The sequence below is a fragment of the Peromyscus maniculatus genome, chromosome 18, assembly GCF_049852395.1.
Source record: "Peromyscus maniculatus bairdii isolate BWxNUB_F1_BW_parent chromosome 18, HU_Pman_BW_mat_3.1, whole genome shotgun sequence".
Taxonomy (NCBI): Eukaryota; Metazoa; Chordata; class Mammalia; order Rodentia; family Cricetidae; genus Peromyscus; species Peromyscus maniculatus.
In genome coordinates this window covers 52391491-52399601 of record NC_134869.1, presented here as the reverse complement: position 1 = coordinate 52399601, position 8111 = coordinate 52391491, and positions in this window count along the sequence as shown.

Below are 8111 nucleotides of genomic sequence, written 5' to 3'. Positions count from 1 at the left end.
ATGGAGGGTGGAAGCTGTGGAGACAGAAGAAATTGCTGGAGGCCAGTCTGGAGCGCATGTGGCAGCTCAGACATCCCTTTGCACAGATAATTTGCTGGTGGTAGACTGATAGATAGGTGACTTCTGTTAAAATCGTCCTACTTGCCTTTCAAACTCCAGTCTGCAGCCTTCCACCCATATGGAATCCATCTGAACCTACAAAAACATCCAAACACCAATGACTTGGGGATAATATTTTTAAAGGAGCAATGTTTCTTGATTTCTCATTTCATTTTAGAAGAATCACCGCAGCTACCAGAGATAACCCCTCTGGAGACTTTGAAACTAGGTTTTTCCAAACTTCCATGAAGCTAGAAGGAAGCAGGATGGGCACCCAGAGGGCTGGCTTCTTTCTCCCTGGGCAGCATTTTCTGAGGTAGCAAACCCCTGCTTTCCCCCTTCTTCTTCAACAAAAAGTGAAGAGATGAACATCCCTGCTTGGGTCACGGGAAAACGATAGAATGATTCGACCCTGTGATTCACCGGCACAGCCTGTATCCTCTTCTTCACAGGCAGGGGGTGATGAGTGTGGGAGCCCAGCTTTGGGCTGTCACCTTGGGTATCAGGAAATGGGCAGCTCAGGCAGTATGCAGGGGTCACTCAGACCCTGGGGTTCAGGTAGGTGCGGACAGGCTGCCACTTGAGGGAACATCTGACTCTCTTTACCAAGGGCACAGGTTAACATGGAGAGTCGTTATCTGTACATATTCAAAACTGTTCCTGGTGACAGAAATGAGGATGTGCTTGAGCCCCGGAGAACATGGCATCTCACATGTGTCTTCTCTTAGGGCACGGCAGTTGCCAATTGAAAGGCTTACTTATTCCATAGTAATCGGAGAGTGACCCTAGTTACTTCATCTACGAAGTAGGGGGAGCTAACTAGTTAGTTCCCTCCAGTTTTCTTCTGACTTATTTAGAACCAGGGGTATAAAGGGAGGACAGAGCGCATCTTAAAACAGCACAATCTCCTTATGCCGTCCATTTTCCAACACAGAAAGAGCTATTTCACAGGGCTGGGAGAAAGAACGAATCCTTGAACCTCTTTTCAGTGCGTTTTCATCCTGCAGCCTCTCTGGACTCCGTCTGGCTTTACCTCCCCATATCTCAGTCTGTGAGGATCACTTCCGGTCAGTGGTTAATCATGGGCAACTTGCTTTACCTCTCTGGACCTCAGTTTTCTTAGTCATAAAATGTGGATAGTAGTGTTTTTACTTTGTGGAATTATTGTGAGAACAAAGCAGGTTAATAGATATAAAATTCCTTAGAACAGAATTAAATATTGTAACAGTATCATTAGTACTGTTAAAGTATTTTGAGTCTTCCCCAATATTTTAAATTAAAATTTTATTATTATTTTATGTGTATGGGTGTATTGCCTGCATGTCTGTCTGTCCACCATGCAGGTGCTTGGTGCCCAAGGAAACCAGAAGAGGGTGTCTGATCTCCTGAAACTGCAGTTACAGATGGTTGTGAACTGCCATTTGGGTACTGGGAATTGAACCTGGGTCCTCTTGAAGAACAGCCAGTGCTCTTAAGCTCTGAGCTACCTCTCTAGCTCCTTTCTCTATGATACTCATGGGTTTTCCAGGCACAGTGTAACAGAGATTGAAGAGGGGCTGTGAAATGTAGGATTATATGATAATGCTCAGTCGCAACTCCATTGTGAAACTCAGGGCAGTGATGTGTAACCAGGGCAGCGGTTGGTTTCAGGTAATGTAGTCATGGGAAGAACGAGACAAGTGGACTTCTGCACCTTTGGAGCAAACAGAGGTTGAGGGGAGACTGAGATGGAGGAAGATGGTGAGGAGGGCGATTCAGACATGAACATGTGAGAAGACAGGTAAGTCAGAAGTTAGAGCACAAATAAAATTTATCTGGGGATCAGAGGACAGAGCCAGCCACTAGATTAGACATAGAGGTCAGGCAGTGGTGGCACACACCTTTAATCCTAGCACTTGAGATCTTACATCTTTGCTTGGGAAGGACACACGCCTTTAATCCCAGGAAGTGATGGCAGGAAACACAAAGGTATATAAGGCATGAGGACCAGGAACTAGAAAGGTTTTGAGAAGTTCAAATCAGAGGTAAGGACTCAGAGGCTTTCAGTCTGAGGATTCGTGGAAACAGGATTGGCTTAGGAGTTGGTGAGGTGAGGTGGCTGTGACTTGTTCTGCTTCTCTGATCTTCCAGCATTCACCCCAATATCTGGCTCTGTTTTTTTTTTATTATTATTAATAAGACCTTTTAAGATTTGTGTTTCACAGGGTGATAAAATGGGGGCTATTTTTTAAAATTATTATTATTATTACTATTACTACTCAATAGCGTGGATTAAACACAGGGTCTCACACATGCCCAGCAAGCACAAGACTACTGGGCTATATCCTTAAGCCTTTAAAGATATTTTATTTTTTATTCTGAGACGGTGTCAAATTAAGTTGACAAGGCAGGTCTTGAGTTTGCCCAGGCAAGCCTTGAACTTGAAATGCTTCTGCTGCAGCCTCTGAAACAATTGGGAACACAGGCTTTGCCCCCCCCCCCCATCTGAGGCAATGAACCGCAAACACTGAAGAGTCGGGAGTAGAGGTCTGAGCCTCTGGAGACTGCCTGTCTGCCCGCCTCACGCTCTCAACCACTTGTTGTCACTCTAGCTGTCCTAGGAGATTTGGAAGCACTCGGCCAAGCAGAGGGGGTGAAAACTGAAGGGAAAAGAGTAACAGTTCAAAGGGACCCCCCCCCCAAAACCAGGCCCGCCCCCAAAACAACAGTAAGAAAGAGCAAGGCCTGTCTGCCAACTGATTGGACAGTGGACTTGAAGTAGAGGCCAGGTCAGAGGTCACTCCGCACGTCCAGGTCTGTGGGTTTGGGAATTAGAGACAATGGGAAAGGGGCTGAGAACTGACTCAGGAAAGAAGGAAATGAGACCTCGCTTTTGGGGAAACCGAGTCTGCGACAACAGCGCGATCCCCTCTAACAACGGCGAGCTGGTATTATTTACTGTGCCCCCCCCCCCCTCCCCGGGGCCACTGTTTTATCCCGAGTGCATTTCTTCCTCTCGGAACTCACAGGCAGGCAGCGGGTGCTACTTACTGTTGCTCCTGTGACGCAAAGGACGAGTTCACAGCCGACTTGACACTCAAGCCGGCCTGGATCCAGACCTTCTGCGGCTCCTTGGCTTCCCTTGCCACCCCTTAGGACAGCCCGACCCTGGCAGGAAGTGACGCCAATGGTTACTACATAAGGTGGCCCTACAGCCCGCAGGGTTCACAGCAACTACGGAATGAAGGAGCGGTTATTTTTTGCAGGGGGAAGGTGCACACAGGTGGGACGCTGTGAGAAGTCATATGTTGGGAATGGTGCAGAGCTCCGGGAAGCTGAAGGAGACGTAAGCAGCCAAAAGGATGCGTTAGATCGGAAGGGACTACTGGCTTGTGAAGCGGATGGAGAGGGACGTCCGAGCTGAGGAGGTAAACTTCCTCCAGGATGGCAAGGACCAGCGGCTGTGTGGTCATCGAAATGAAAAAGAAAGGACTGGGTGGCTAACTGAAGGACTGCTTTGCCAAGTCTCCCATCACTTACACAAGACAGACCTTAGTGCTGAGTCCAGTGTGGTCCAGGCGTGAGCCTGACCTGAACTTGCTATGGAGCTGAGGATGACTGAGCTGCTGCATCTCCTGCCTCAGACTCTCAAGGGCTGGGAGTGAAGGCGTGCGCCACCACTGTGCCGAGTTCCCGCGGCTGTTTTGGGATTGAACTCCGGGCTTCCTGCCTGCTAGGCAAGCAATCTACCTATTGAGTTTTGTCCTAGCACGTGTTCCCATTCCCGACCAAGCCAAGGATGTGCTCATCTCAGGACCCCTCTCACATGCTGTTCTACATCGCGATTCACTTCTCCAATAAATGTTTGCTGAATGCTTAGTATGCAGCCAGGCCTGTTTGCAAATAAATGGACCCTACCCCCCAATGTAGCCTTTCGGTTTTTAAATTATCATCCTATCAGCGTCTCTCACTTCTCTCTGCTGAGACATTGATTTATTAGAGACGCCTCTTGGGACAGACAACCTCATTGACAACACTGGTCCTTGCCGCTCACCTCGCCGTCCCGTATTTGCTTTGCTTGGGTTATTTTATGTAGTAGAACAGCGGTTCTCAGCCTGGGGGTCGAAAGACCCTTTCCCAGGGGTTGCCCAAGACTACTAGAAAGCACAGGCATTTACATTACGATTCATGACAGAAGCAAAATTACAGTTATGAAGTGCCAACGAAATGATTTTATGGTTGGGGGTCAGCACAGCACCAGGCACTGTATTCGAGGGTCGCAGCGTTAGGAAGGTCGAGGACCTCTGTGGGAGGGTCACCTGACACTTCCTGTTGTATCTTTTTCTTTGTCTCTGTCTAGTCCCAACACAACACAAGCTCTGTAGTAGAGAGTTTGTTTTAGTCTCTGCCGTGGTTCCAGAACAGGACCCTGCACATAGTAGGTGATTTCAAATACAGAGGAATGAACTAAGGCATGTATTCAGGGGACGCTTTTAATTTGGAAACTCATGTCTTTATTCTAGGACAACTGCCTGTGTTATTTCTCTGGTCATTTCCTTCGTATCCTGTTTTCTTTCCAAACTCCTATCACGGTCTCAGATTCTGGACACTCTCAAGTGCCTGCTGACTTTTAGTAAGTTCACACTTGGATTTTTTTTTTTTTTTTTTAAGATAAATTCTTGCTATCTTTTCCTGGGCTGGTTCCAAACTCCAGGGCTCAAACAGTCTTCCTGCCTCAGTCTCCCAAGAAGTTGGGACTGCAGGCATAAGCCAGTGCACCTGGCTATCTTAAAAAACTCGTACCCACTGATTTTAAGTTCCACTGACATGCATTTGATTTCTAAGAGTGCTTTTGTGTTCCTCCTTACATTGGCACAGTCATTTTACGAGCTAGACTGAGTAGGATAAAACAGACCCAGCATGCTCTCTGTTCTTTCCCGTCTCTCCCTGTTAAATCCCATTCCTGGCTACGGAGCCTCATCATCTCATCTAGACCTCAGACATGTTAGTTGGTCTTATAAGAAAAACAAAAAGCCATTGGTCACTTTTTGGGACAAGGCAATGACTTCTAAAGTTCCCAGACAATGTGAAGCTCTAATTCAAGCCCAAGCCCCTCTTTCTTTCCCAAGACTCAGTCCTGATGACCGTGCCCACTCAGGGCTCAGTTTCCTGAAGCTGGGAGACACATGTAGCTTGACTTCTCTATACCTTTGCTTCTCCCCCCCCCTTTTTTTCTGTCCACTTTCTAAATCAAGGCTTCTCAAACTTTTCCACTCATGACTTCTTTTTGACTGAGAAATTTTTACATAACCCTGGGTATGCAAGTATGTAAGATAAGTGTACAAATCAAACATTTACTACTACTACTAATAAATCATAATGGAATTAGCTTTTAAATAATCCTTTGGTATGCACAAATCTTACTGTTTATTAAAAAGTAAAGTAAATTTGCATGCTAATGAGATAGAGGTTCTCTATATATACATAACTAAATCTTGGCTGAATACTGGGTACTGCGGGGCATAGAGCATCTTGAATGTTTTCAGTTGATTGGCATTTTAATCCTCTAATCCCCAGTACAGAGAATGTCACTTTGCACAAATGAGTACTACAAAATGGAAGTGTGTTTAGGGTTGTTTTAAAAATTGTTGGAAATTCTGCCCTAATTCCAAGCCAAAATTTACCCAACTCAAAAAAAAAAAAAAAAAAAAGAAAGAAAGAAAGAAAGAAATTCAAATTAATAACGGAAGCAGAAAAATTTAAAGTCAAACACCGTGATACAATTCAATCCAGAGGCACCAATTTGATAATTATATGTTGAGGGATGTAGACAGGATAACAAATCAAAGCCTTTGCTTTCTGTCTTCCAACTATGGTGTTCTACAAGAACAGAAAACTTTCTGTGTACAGTTAAAGCCTTGCAGTTCATAACATAGAATAGCTTTGACCCTGAGCCAGGGCTTTTCAGGCACCAACACACACAGTATGGCAGCTTGTAGAATGCAAAGGTGCACATGCTCTGTCTTCAGATAGGAGGCCACTGTGAAGTCCTGGGGTGAGGCTGGGCCAGCTCAGCCTGAAACACCTTGGGGTCATCATGCTTTGATTTTGGGTTACCTTTTGATTGCTGCTTGTTCTCAAATCTCTTATTGTTGTCAAAATCTTCATGATTTCCACCTTCTGTCAGGTGTCCACGGTTTAAGAAGCTGGGTTCTAGATGCCAGGCCCCACATTTGGTTAGGTGCCCCTCCCCCTACAGACAGTTTAAGGAGCTGGGTTAAGATGCCTTTCCAGAGCCAGACCCAGAGCGAGAGGGCCCTTTGTGGCTCCTCCGACTTGTAACTTGATGATTTCCTTTGAGGTGGCAGGTGCACAATTGCCTTTTCCCTGGAGGGATGCTTTGGAAGTCCGCTCACCGAGGACCTCACTGAAGAAGGTGTGGGTGGGACTGGACCTCAGGACTGGACCCTTCTCTCAATGTCTGGACTTCTGGCAACGCGCTCTGGGTCATAGTTCGCTATTCTGCAATACTATTAGTTAGGCTCCAATGCGACTCCAGGTTCTCTCCTGCGGTCCGAATTTGCACCTACAGAAACACGTTTGCTGTTTGGTGGGCTAAAGAGGATCGATTCCGACTGTGTCACTTCCGCTGTCTTCCAGGAAGCCCGCTCCCACAGCCGCAGTCTTTCCATGCTCCCTTCCCACAGCAGAACTAGCTGATGACTACTCATTCTCAAAAGACCAGGGCCACAGATCAACCTTTCCCGAGGGTCCCTTCGGAGCCTGAATGGTGCCAGCATCTCTAGATTCCCTCCAACTACCAGGCTGTGGACCAGATCCAGGCACAGAACAGCATCACAGGGTAAAGCCTGGGAAGGGAAAAAGTGGGATTCAGAGCTAGTGCTGGGTCCCTGGGAGCTTGGACTAGAGCTAAGGGAACATAGAAAAGGACAGGGACTCTTTCTCAGTCCTGGTGGTGGGGGTCGGGGTGAGGCGACATTTGATTGAAGTTTATGCACAGCAGAAAAGCAGCCAGTGCTGACAAGACCCCTCCACCCCTGCATGTGCTGGGACTAACATGCTAACTGCTGCATTGAGATCAGTTCCCAAACACAACAGAGGCTTTTAATTTTTTGGGTCTGTGGCAGTGGTTCTCAACCTGTGGGTCGTGACTCCTCTGGGGCGACTGACCCTTTTTGCAGGGGACCAGTATCAGACATTCTGCATATTACATAGTTACATTATGATTCATGACAGTAGCAAAATTACAGTTATGAAGTAGCCATGGAAATAATTTTAGGGCGGGGAGGGGTCACTACCACGTGAGGAACTGCATTAAAGGGTCACAGTGTTAGGGAGGTTGAGACCCACTGGTCTATGGCTTCAAATATGTGCTGCTTGTTAAGAACACTGGCTGCTCCACTGGGACGTACTGGTGATGACACACTGTCCATGTCCTACGTCAGGGAAGGATATGTTCTGCTACTTTCTGGGAGAATTCGCTGCTGTCAGCTCCTGTGAAGGATGACCTCCTCCTGAGAGAGGAGAAACACCTTGTCCAAAGCCATGGCTTCCCGAGGCATCCCGTTTTGGTTCCCGGAGGGCAATTGTATTAAGCCACCTTGGTCCAGGACTCTTTCTCTGGCTGGCTGAGGCTGGCATCAGGCCTGGCTTAAGCTTGCCTCTGTCTACCCCCTTCTTCTCTCTTGCCCTCTCTTCCACAGTGTTGATCCAAGGCTCTAGATGACCAACATCAGCTTACCATCCACTTCTCTGAGAACTCAGTCTACAGCAGACTCTGCCCTCCAGCATGTGCTGATACCTCTGCTTCTCCAGTGTCTCCGTTACCAATCCTTTTGACTTTCCTAGTTTAAACATGATTTATTAACTTGTCATCGTATTGTGCCATTTCAAGAGGGAGTGGAGAGAAGAGCATATATCTGCCATTGTATTGGTTAGAAATAAATTGAAGAGGAAATAATTTATTCTACCTTTTTGCACCAGAAAAAGACACCTTCGGGGAACTCAGGGGT